Source organism: Berghia stephanieae, chromosome 11 (genome assembly GCF_034508935.2).
Source record: "Berghia stephanieae isolate SIO BIC M18660-M18661 chromosome 11, UCSD_Bste_1.3, whole genome shotgun sequence".
NCBI classification, from domain to species: domain Eukaryota; kingdom Metazoa; phylum Mollusca; class Gastropoda; order Nudibranchia; family Aeolidiidae; genus Berghia; species Berghia stephanieae.
This window is the reverse complement of record NC_088370.1, coordinates 30,763,865-30,777,284: the sequence shown is the minus strand read 5'-3', so window position 1 is coordinate 30,777,284 and position 13,420 is coordinate 30,763,865.

Below are 13,420 nucleotides of genomic sequence, written 5' to 3'. Positions count from 1 at the left end.
GATGATGAACAGCACCACCAAAACCACTACCATTATTACATCCTCCTCCACCACCACCACCACCACCGCTACCACTATCCCAACCACTACCACCACCGGCACAATCATTCTAATCATCAAGACAGCAGTGAAATGCAATTTGAGCTCTGAATGAAACTCGAGTCATATCGCTGTTGTTGCTTCTCGATTAAAACTTTACAGTTACTACGTACTACTGAAAACCAGTAATGTAACAGAAATATTAATCTTGTCGTTGAGGGATTAAAGCAAATCTTTAATTTTTCGAGTGAACGAAATGGTCTAGTATTGTCAAGGTGTTGTCGCATTATGTCTCGTCACTTTATTTTTTTAGTTGTATTCTCTTTCGTGATTCATTTTTGATTACTTTTGGAATAATTAAAATCTACTGGTATTGTCTTTTCATTGTGAATGTGATTATTTGTGGTTGAAATATTATTTTTTAAAAGTGAAAAAAAAATAATAAAAAAAAAATTAATTAAAAAATAAATAAATAAATAAATAAATTAAAAAAAAAGAAAGATAAATGAAAAAAAAATATAAAAAAAAATAAAAATAATATATATACATATATATATATATATATATATATATATATATATATATATATATATATATATATATATATATATATACATATATATATATATATATATATATATATATATATATATATATATATATATATATATATATATATATATATATATATATATATATATATATATATATGAATGACCGAATCATCTTTGCCCCACCACTGTAAATAGGCTAGAACCACCACTGATTGTGACGTCATTAATTGTACTATTTTTAGAGTTACCGGGTTGTGGGGTGTGTTGTAGTTCGACATCATCGCTGTGAGTTTCGATGATTAATCCTACATTTGCAGCTTCAACATGGTTAAATATTGGTTGTGATAATCTGTCTCTATCGAAATATTTTTTTAGCATGTTTGCATGGAATGTCTTTGTTGTGTTGTTAATTTGAATCTCGTAATTAACACCAGATCGTACTGCTAATACATTGAATGGTCCTTTCCATGTAGCTAAAAGTTTACTCGAGTCATCGGGTAAGAGTATTAGTACTTTGTCACCAATCTCAAATTTTCTTGACTTGCTTTTTCTATCGGAGTATTCCTTGTATTTCTCTGCTTTTTTAGTGACGGATTCCTGTGCTAGCTTACATGTGTCCTCTATTCTGTCTTTCAGGTTTCTTACATATTCGTAAGCAAACATAATTTCGTTATTGCCCTCCTCATTCCCTTTACAAATGTCGGCTACTATATTGATCGGGCCGCGAGGTGATCGTCCATACATCAACTCAAATGGGGAGTAGCCTGTAGATTCTTGGGGTATTTCTCTATATGCAAATAGGATTGCTGGTAAGTATCTGTCCCAATCATCTGGCTTTTCTGCTGACACTTTTCTTAACATATTCTTTAGAGTGCCATTAAATCTTTCACAAAGACCATTTGCTTGGGGATGGTAGGGAGTTGTGAATGAGTGTTGGATTCCCATGAGTTTCATGGTTTCATGCATCATATGTGATGTAAATTGGGGTCCATTGTCCGACAGTATCTCATTTGGTATGCCTATTCTAGTAAAAATTGTCATCAATGCTTCAGCTATGTGATCGGATGTAGTTGATTTCAATGCTATCGCTTCTGGCCACCTGGTTGCGTAATCGACTAGTGTTAGTATGTGTGTATGGTTTCTATCTGATTTTGTTAAAGGGCCTATAATGTCAATTGCAACTTTTTGAAAAACTTTTTCAATAACTGGGGTTGTCTCTAATGGCAATCTCGGTATTCTGCCTTTTGCGACTCTTCTTTGGCATGTGTCACAAGATTTCACATATTCTCGGACGTCTTTAGTAATTCCAGGCCATGTGAAATTCTCGGATATTCTCTTCAATGTGGAAGAGCTCCCAAGATGTCCAGAAGTTATTGAATCGTGCGCTATTCCAAGGATTTTGTTTCTGTAAATACTCGGCGTGACCAGTTGTTTAGCTATTTTGTTTCTTTTCCTATGTAACCTGAACAGAATATCTTTTTCAATGATGTATTCAACTTTTGATTTCGTCCCTTTGTTTGCGATATTGAAATATGAAGTTAAAGTCGGGTCCTTTTTCTGTTCTTCAATGAACGTGTTCCTGTCAAATTGTTGTGGTTCTAGAGAAATAGTCATTGGCTTCTCTGTTGTCTTAGTCATCTTTCTTGTTTCTGCTAGACAAGCTGTTTCTTGGGTTAATGACCATTCTTTTACATCTGTTGGGTTGTCTTTAAGACCTTTTATATTGCCAACAATAACATCAGCGACGGGGTTGGGAAGTATACAGCATTCCACTATTCCTGTATAGTATGGGGTTTCTATGTACACATTAGCTGTTTCAAAGGTTTCGACTGTGCCACTGAATGTGATGCATTGTACCGTTTTTCCAGTTTTGTCTTCGTCGTTGATCAAAGATGCTTTTATTCCTACTGTACTGCATCCTGTGTCTCTCAATATTTTGCAATCAGTTCCATTAGCTTTGCCTTCACAAAAAAATAGCGATCCTGATTTGTGAGTTTGTGTTAAAAGTGACATACCTTTCACGCAATACACATTTATATTTTCTCCTGACATTACTCGTGTCTGATTGTTTACACCTGTTTGGAGTGATGCATTTGCAGTTTCTTTTGGATATCCCACGATTTTGTAACATTTGTCTGCTGTGTGGCCTTTCATTCCACAATATTGACATTTAATTATAGGTTTGTTGGTTTTCTTATACTCAGTATTATTGTCAGTGCTATTTCTTGTTTTGTTTTGATAGGGTCGGCTATGGTCTCTATTGAACTGTTTGTTCCATGGTTTGTTACTATGGTCATCCTGTTTCACTTGCGTGTTCCGAGTGATTGATCGGCTCGTTCTATTTGAGTACTGAACTTTAGGTGTACATGGACTCTGAGCAGCGGCAGCGTAGTATGGTTCCTTCAATGTTCTGCTAAGGGGTGTCAATGGATGTGCGCTGTTAAAGTTTTCTGCGTAGATTTTTAATTTGTCCAAGTTTTCTGGCTTTCTCTCTTTAAAGAATGCGACTAAATCTGGGTTGCAAGCTTGATAGATTCGATTCTTCAGCGTGAGATAGTAAAGGCCTGCAAAGTCGTCTTGTTTTACGTTTGCCAACTCAAGCCACCGATTTAGAAATTGAGTAATTCGGTTCACGAATGTATTAAAGTCTTCTCCACTTTCCGGTTTTGCAGTGTGAAACCTTTCCTGGTAACCATCTTCTGTTAATCTAAATCTTTTTAGTAGAGCGTCTTTAATTTTACCATAATCATCTGCATCTTCAGTTGTTAAGGTATAGAAAACTTTTAGCGGTTCTCCGGATAAGCAGTTAATCAAGGCTGTGGCCCATTTGCTTTCTGGCCAACGATAACCTTTAGCCTGAACTTCGAATCGGTGTAAGAAGGATTCTAGACAGTCTGAGCGTTCATCGTATGTTGGCATGCGTGGAAGTTTCACGAAAAATTCATCACTATTATTATGTTTTCTTTCATGACCGGTCTTTGTTTTTTTCAATTTCCAGCATCATTTGGGTCCTTTTGGTTTCTTCTTCTGCTAAAGCTATTTGTCTTTTTAGTTCCCTTTATTGGACTCTTTCTTCTCGTTCTTCTCTACGTATTCTTTCTTCGTGTTCTTTTTCTTCTCTACGAATTCTTTCTTCGTGTTCTTTTTCTTCTTTACGAATTCTTTCTTCATTTTCTTCTCTACGAATTCTTTCTTCATGTTCTTTTTCTTCTCTACGAATTCTTTCTTCATGTTCTTTTTCTTCTGTACGAATTCTTTCTTCGTGTTCTTTTTCTTCTTTACGAATTCTTTCTTCATTTTCTTCTCTACGAATTCTTTCTTCATGTTCTTTTTCTTCTTTTACTTTCTCTTCGCACCATGAAAATATTCTTTCCTGGGGTATTTCTAAGTCCTTTGCGAGACTTAAGTATCTTTTATATGCTTCCATGTTGCAATAAATTAGTTATGATATTTTATATATATTATATTGACAGGATACTGTTACTGACTGTTTTATTTATTTACACTTACTGGAATGAACTGTTCTATTTTTAGAAATCTCTCTCTCTTATTTCAACTTATTATGTATTTTGAATTTGATGCCTTTTATCGTTATATCTTATAAAGCAATGTGTCAATACAATGCGGAGTTATTATGACTTGTGTCAATAACAATGTGTCAATCGCGTGTACTCTAAACTATGTTACTACGAAAAATGTATCACCAATGTGTGTGACTCGTCGTTAGTTTGTGTACAATTATTCGCAATGACGCTAATATACTAGAGTGTGATAACAATAATAGGATGCCAAAATAATCCCAAGTTATCTATCACTAAATATAACACGACGGCTAGTAGACTCCTTTTATTATTATTTAGTTTTTAAAGACTCACTTTTCAGAACATAATATATAAGTGGTTTTCGGTAACAGTAATATGCCAAAAATGCATTTAAAACAAATCACTATGCAAAACAAATCACGATGTCTATAGTTACCATGTGATGCCCAACTCATGTAAAAGAGAATAATGAAGGATATATTTACCAACTCAGTTCGTGGCTGGGACCTCTCTCTTGTTCAATGGTTGTTCAACAATTGTAATTAGGCATTGAAGAGTGTTTAACAGTGATGTCTGAAATACAAAACAATAAAATATCGTAAGATTTACAATAGTTACAAAATGTGTTCACAACACTGAGTGATTGGATGACAGGTGAATGAATCGTTATGGAATGTAAACATATTGAAAACAATTCATGAATGAGGCAAACAACAAAATGAAATGAGTGATATAATAACAAAGTGGACAAGGAATGAATGAATGAATGAAAAACTGAGTGAATAGATGAATGAATGAATGGATAATGTATGAATGAAAGAATGAAGGGAGGAATAAATGTATGAATGATTGGATAAATGAATGAATAAACGAATGAATGGATGAATGAATGAATGAATGAATGAATAAATGAATGAACAATGAATGAATGAATAATTTATAAATGAATAAATGAATGAAGGAATGAATCAATAAAATGCTATTCAATTTGAATGAAAGAATGAATGGATAAATTGCTATTCCATTTAAATGAAGAAATGAAAAAGAAAAAAAAATTAATCCTGTAAATAGGGAGTTCAATTAAAATATGATCAAGTGGGGCAATTAAGAGTTTTACAATTTAAACTTTAAAGTTAGATGAAATAGATATAAGTAACTAAATAAATTCAATTCTTTATATGTGTCCCCTCCAAAATGTCATGGTCTCAAGTGAGTAAAGAGCTACTCGACTATGCATAAAGATATATGTAGAATGAGGCCCCAGAATTTACTAGTTACTATAAATGAAAAACAATTAACGATTTGTTTACAATGAAATAAAAATAATGATGAAATTTAATTAAAAGAGATAAACAGTGATCGTGGCAGTTACAAATAGAGATATGAATATTTTACGTAACTTATGATAATATCTCAGGTTCGTAAGTTTACGTTTCCAGGCAGTTGATGGCTTGGATGATCTATTCCTCTGATAACAGGATTGGACTCGTAAAATTCCACTTCCAGGCAATTGGTAAGAGGTTATAGTGTAGTACAGCGGGCTTGGGTTTGATCCTTGAAGATTATACAATCAAAGTTAAAAGCTCCGGCGTCTTAATGGTGTAGATATAATATCTACAAAGTCCCAAAAGATAAAAATCTTACAATATATATATAGGAATAGAGCGACTGGCCGTCCGGCATAGATTGTGGAGAGAAAGTGAGTGTCAAATGTTAGACCTATCAGCTTTTATAATAAGTGGCTACGTGACAGAATGTAGAACGAAAAGTATTCACTAATTAGAAATTAATTCGAGGGAAGGCTATAAAAGGAAAGACGATCTAATATTAGAAGGTAAAGTTTATCTAAGCCTACCGATATATAACTGGAGTGAGATGAATTCAGTTCTTAATAAAATAAAATTTAATAAGATAATTGTGAACAATCTTTACTGTGAAAATCACTTTTTACAGTCCACAGCTTCTAGGAGCTTAGCATCGTCACTTCAACTCAGGGCTTATAATCTTTCCCAAGGAAATGAAAAAGAAAGTGTGTGAGGCGGAGCTTGAACCGGGGAACAGTGCGATGCTTTCACTACTCACCAATGACACCCCTCAAAATAGTGATACCATCATCAAAAGACAACATACAGTGCAACTTCTGGATAACGACACCCCTGAATAACGACAACCTCTGGATAACGACATAGACATCTGGTCCCAATTTTTTTGATATATGTTATTAGTAATAAAAAGACCCAAAATAACGACATATATTTTAGTAAAACCCCTGTCTAGCGCTTCCGTCGTAATGAAAAAGGCCGTATATGCATCAGACGGCTTTTTGCAGGAGAGCCAAAAAACATTTCACGTTCGTACTGGCTTGGTTCTTAAAGACAGGCGATATATCTTTTCATTAAAATGCACAAGAATGAATTCTCTATTCCTCTATATAATAAAGTTTTATAAACCTTTGATCATTCTAGTTAAAAATGACCGAACAGTATTTTTCGATTCGAATTGACAGAGACTCCGTGCCGTGGACTTATGGAAAAAGACTGTATAAGACAATACGGTCTTTTTTTAACGTAAATATTAGTCTCACTTGTTTGTTTTCAAAGACTGTATTCAAATGGAACATTGTTGTTTACAGGCAAATAAACCCTCAGGTTTTTGGAGTAATAATATTAAATGATTGACTTGTTCAGTGGAAAAGAATTACTACATCTATTAGAAGAAAACATGAGTAAGAGAAGGAATTCAGACAGATTCTTTCCCGGCATCTTGTTTTTATTGTTTTTAAGGGTTTTACGGCGCTTGCAACACATTAAGGTCATATCAGCGCCAGTAAAAAGGAAGAAAATGGGATAGTAAAACGTTCTAGAATTACAATTAAAGCACAAAAGAAAAGATAAGACAAAGGTGAACTGGTTCAAATAGGGAACAGATGTAGATTCCAAGAGCACATCGTCAATGTACTTAGTTTGAGATCACCTCAAAGTCTCATCCAGACATAAGCACAGGTCCCAACTAAGAGGAATACACTCAAATGTTTACCAATCATATAATAAATAATATGGAAACTAAACATAATACAATGCATAACAGAGAGATGATTTACAAGGAAAAAAATATCATCTCCCAAAACTGTAACTATACATTCGACTGTTTCCCTCCCAGCCAAGGAACTCCGGCAAGGATCAGGACAAAAAAAAATGGCAATTTGCGGCCCCAAATATCAGGGTGATCCGCAAATTTCCCAAAATTGGCAAATTGTAGCAAATTTTGGGAAAATTGGCAAATCGCGTGGCAAATTTTGGGAAAAAAAAAGAAGCGAAAACAAAATAACGAAAAAAAAGTGTGAAACTTGAGAAATGTTGCAGCTTTGCCTGGGCCCAAACCAAGGGAAGCTACTCTCTACAGATAATGATCCTTTAAAATCTTTGTAACTACGCTATTCACATTCATTTCATTTCTCAAGTCAAATAAATCGAGTCACTTACACTTCCAACTTCAGTCATGGATCGTTTCGTCAAAATATCTTAAAATAAGGACCCAAACCTTAGTTCTCCTTGGAAAATTTCTTGACAAATTTTGGGATTGCTTTGGGCAAATTTTAGGTCCCAATTTGGCAAAAAATGCAGATGACAGGTAACAATTGGAAAACGGGTATGGGGGGATAGAAGACACAGCATGTACCTCCCTGCCCACTATGGGAGGTCAGGATCCCCACCCAGCTTTCGCGGCATCTCTTCATTGAAGAATGTACCAACTATAATTAAAATACAGAGTAAAACAGGGCATAAAAAATCATTCTTATTGAGCAAACAGTAAATGACTAATTGTTAAAATTGAAATCATGCTTAATTGTTATTAAAAAAAGACATAGATAAGATATAATCAGGAGGCAATGGGGGTGGTGGTGTAAAAAAGATACGAAAATACAAATTATGTTTCCTGTTCTTGAGAGGCAAATCGTAATGCTGAACATGTCCTTCAATAATAATGAAATAAATAACAATGTGAAATTGAATGAAAGCTTCGATTTATTAAACAAAAACAGATAATGTGAAAGTGTCGGGGGTTTCCCCTTTATCAACAAAACAGGATGAATGAAACACTACAGACGAATGAGATAATATAGTCTGTCATGTTTCATTCATTCATTTTTGTTGACAAAGGTTATTCACAAAACGTTCACATTATCTGTTTTCGTTTAATAAATTGAAGCTTAAATTCAATTTCACATTGCTATTTATTTCTTTGAGATTCGAACAGCAACATTTACATTACTCAATAATAATGTTAATATTAACACTTTTAGTCCGATCATAAACATCATTGTTTTTTAAAAAGCCACAATAAATCATCGCAACGTGAATTCTCCAAGATATTTAGCTATAAAGGTTGGGGTTTCTGGTATCAAATGCAAATGTTGTGAGATAATCTGTCTTTTTTATATTTTTATGTTTTTGATTGATTCATCTAGGCTCTATCACCTTACCCCGGCATGATGTAACAGGTTTTTCTTACAGAAATTTCACACTAAGATAAAAAACTTCGTTGTGAGATTTTTGTAGTGCAACATCCCAGGTCCCTTCAGAAAATCAGTCTCCATCATATCCCCATGTCCTGGTTTATTTATTGTGTATAGACTGTCTAGAAATCCATTTTATGACATCTTCAACATCCCAGGGCCCTTTAGAAAATCCGTCTCCATCATATCCCCATGTCCTGCTTTATTTATTGTGTATAGACTGTCTAGAAATCCATTTTATGACATCTTCAACATCCCAGGGCCCTTTAGAAAATCCGTCTCCATCATATCCCCATGTCCTGCTTTATTTATTGTGTATAGACTGTCTAGAAATCCATTTTATGACATCTTGAATTTCTAACTCTATAATTCCACACTTCGCGTTTTAAATGCATTCTTTTTAAATAATCAAACAATTGTTCATCCGCTTTATTTGTGTTTCAACTGCAGCATGTTTCTGGTTCAAAATATTAAAGCTGAATGATTAAACTGCCACAGCCTGGACAGTTATGAAATCATACATTGGGAATAGCAAATCTTTCATTAGACACTACAAGTTGCTGTCTTAAATTCTTGTACCTTTCGTGGTAAAACAAATTATCTTTAGTAAATCTACACTGCAAATTTCATTTCCACTTTCTACATTCTATTGGTAGTTATGAGCTATTGTGTATCTCAGACTCGTATTTTAAAAGATGCACAATTGGCATCCTTCATCCCTTTATTCTGCCATAGCCATCTTCGCGGTTTTACGTATTGTTTTGTTGTAAAGGCTGTAAGGTAAGACTTGCGATTACTCAGTTGAATTATAATCCAAACAAACATTATTCAATGAAAAATTGGAGGGAATTTACTGTCTATATGGCGAATGTTTACGCTTTTAGTGGGTGATTGAAAGCATATGGATTAAGAGTTTTCCCACGTCAATCATTATAGGGTTGAACTATGATTTCTTCGTTTTCAGAAATCCTAGTTTTTGTAATTATCGTGTCATTGTCCCTTTTGTGACCACGAGTTATCAGATAGGACACTGCGCACACCAACATATTCTATAGAACATGTTTTTTTTTTTTCAAATGATGGTTATATCATATAATACAATGACATGCAAATGTTTTATATTAAAATAAGGAAAACGGAATTGATCACGTAAAACTGTCGCAAGTTTTAAAACTTTTGGAGATATGCGCTTTTCTCCTCATCTATTTGGCGCAAATAGAGGCCAATCTCATTATTTTGGCACATAGAAAGGATGCGTCCTGTCAAAACGATTAAGAATTGTCTTAATCAAAACGGTGCAATAGTAATGCAACGACGACTTGCGAAGGTTTGACCTGGATATCTCTCGTTACTACAGTCAGTCATGAAAACGTACGGTAGAGTTTCCACTAGTATTTACGGAAAAAGACTGTATACACCCATATTTACGGAAAAAGACCATATACACCCATATTTACGGGAAAAGACCGTATAAAAACTCATACGGTCTTTTTCTGTAAAAATCATGAAGGAAATAAAAAAATTCATGCATATACGGCACCTATCTCAGAAACTATGATACTTACGACAATTAAACCTAGTGTAAAAGAAAGGCCTTCTTATAATTGTCAACATTATGTAAAAAAGTGAATTTCGCAAATTTCTGCAAATACGGCCTTTTTCGTTAGGAGGGCAAAATAATCGGCAGTTGATGCCTATGATTAATACCCAAACATCGTCATCTCAAACGCCTTTTTCCCCTCCCAATGAGATGCTTTGTTACCGACAGTATCATCTATTACCGACCAATCAGAACACATGTTTACTACACTGTGTGGAATCTGCACTTGCTCACAGCAAAGACGTTGATCAGTGGATGGTACTCTCAAGGGTCCATTAACCGTCCATGATAGCTACCTGTCTGGGGTCAGCTGAGGTTAGCTGATATCAGGCAATGCCGTGTCCAATGGGGGCAATTAAGGATATTTATGGTCTTATATGTAATATATTGGAATAGCCGGGAAAGCAGAAACAGCTTCTTTCACTTTATTATTTCCATTTGAAACATCGGTTGTTCCGCTAAACATCAGTCCACATTTGATCTTATTGTGATTCATATCTAGTTTTTGTTTGTTTGTTGTTGTTTTTTTATTTTAAAAAAAAAAAATTTTTGGGGGGGGGGGGGGATGTTTTTGTTGTTATTTGTTTTTTTTAATATCGCAAGATTTAGGTCTACTAATTTTTAATTGCTTGTAAATTCTGATGCAGTATCTCGATATTCAAATATCATCAGCAGTATTGTATGGATTTCATTATAATTAAAATCTAAACTAGATGTGTGCATTTAAGTTCTCGTGGGAATTTATCATATTGGAAATTTATTTTGGGTAGCCCTATTCGTCCTTAAGGTCGAATAGCATCAACCGCCATTGCCGTCCGTAAGGACAAATAGTGTTGCTTGCACTATTCGTACTTCAAACTACAGCTGGGCACTATTCCGTTTCTGTTTGTACTGAGATTCTACGTAATTACATGATATATCCGTATCGTCTTAATTTTTTTGTTAGTGAGTCAAATAATCAGTTGAGTGTATGTGTGTAGGTGTGTGTGTGTGTGCGTGTATGTGTTAGTTTTGTGTGTGTGTGTGGGGGGGGGGGGGGTGTTTTTTTTTGTTTTTTTGTTGTTTTTTTTTTTTTTTTTTTTTTTTTTGGGGGGGGGTTGTTTTTGTTTTTTTTTTTTTTTGGTTTTCTTCTGGGATTTTTTTTCCAGAATGGTGATCGTTTCCTTATTAGGAACTATTTTCGTGTTCTCCTTTTGGCAAGTATCCCATTCAAATGCCTGCTCGAAAGTTTGGGTTGGTTGGGCACAGAGCAAGATTCGTCAGGTATTCTTTTCTTTTTTTCTTTTCTTTCTTTTTTTGGTGGTGGGGAGTAATTTTTTTTTCTTCTTCTTCTTTAAAAAAATTATTTTTTTTGTGTGTGTGTGGGGGGGGGGGGGGGGTGCCTTTATTACATGTTTTCTATCTATGATAGTGGTTTAACACTCAATAACTATTTGTTTTAAATGACTAGTATTAATATTGTCAAAAATATTATATTAGTCATAGTAATATAAGCAGCCCAATAACATCAACGTATCTCTTAAGAAGCAGTTTTTAAAAAATATTATAATCTTGATAATTCAGTGAGGGCCATCAATATTGGCTTGAATTTAGCCAACATTTTTCATTTATTTGAACAATGTCGATACATGTCCTTTAACTTCAGAAAATTTTGTTATAAGTTGTACCGTCTTGAGAAGACGAGCTGTATAACAGAATTGTAGATTTAATTCACGGTGAATTCAATGAGTTAGTGGCAGTGAACGAGGTAATGGTATAGACGGTATGGAATTTAGCGGCTTTACAACACGCAAATTAATTCCAAAGCCGAAAGCACAACGTTGCATGTAATCTAATCTACATTTACGATGTCAAATATATTAAAGATTAATAAAGGACACTAATACCAAGTCCTCAATATTTTCAGTACTTCATTCGGTAGCTAATACTATTAAGTATTTGGTATCCACTTTTGCCCTGACGAGAAGTTAGAATGTCAACGGGCTGGGCTTTGAAATGTCTACAGGTTGAAACTGGATGAAATAGGATGATACAGAACATAAAAGCCCAGTTCGGCCTAAGAACAATAATTTGCCTATGTTCTTAAACTCAGAACAATGGGTTATGTTATCAGGGGTGTTGGGATTGTTATTTTTATCTGGGTAGGGGTCTATAGATAACAACATCAATATTAGAAACGTCTCTAGCGTCTGATAAAGCTAAGATTACTGGCCAAAAATATATTTCTAACTTTAGTTAAAATTTGAAAAATAAAAACACGGAAATATATACATAATAAGCTTTATATATTTTAAACAATGGTTACAAGAAAAAATACACGATTTTTCTCAATAATTCTGTATTCAAACAACTTTGTATGCAAATGTTGTCTGTATTCAAACAACTTTGTATGCAAATGTTGTATTCCAGATGTGTAATTTGGCTTATCACCACTCAATGTGGTAACTCAATAGATATAACTAATACTAACTTGTGTCTATGTACGCAGTGATACAGACCTGCCAAGCATTCGACTTATTGTATTATAGTGGGATGGCAGAATACCATTTCGAAAGGGATTTGTGCTGCGTTGTAGGTTAACAAATCATCCCCATCGACGTGTAGAAATACGCAGGTCTGACATCCGAACCCACTTTTCGGCCTAGTTTAACATTGTTGTATCATGGACAGTATTTTGCGTCTTTTTTTTTTTTTTAGATTTCCATTACAACAATGAGCCAATAAGGAAATGGGTTATCAGACCTGAAAATAAGTGCACGTCGATCCACATCAATTTAAAAACCATCACCATCACAGACAAAAATCACTACCACAAGCACTTTTACAACAGCCTCATTACCATCAGAATCGATACCACCATCATTTGCACAATATCATACGTATCAGCATCACCATCAATATCACTACCACAGCATTATACCTACCATTACCATGGTCATATCAACTATTGCCACCACTAGCAAAAGCATAACTACATATCATGTCAGCCACCACCACTCCAGAAAACAATCATTTTAAATACCAATATCACAGGCGTACACTATAGCGTCACCATTGCCTTCAATGTTATCACTTCAGCTTCTTGATCATTGACACCACCACTACAAGTAAATTATGGTCGTTATCGTCCCCACCACATTATTCTTATTATCACTATCAACATCACCAA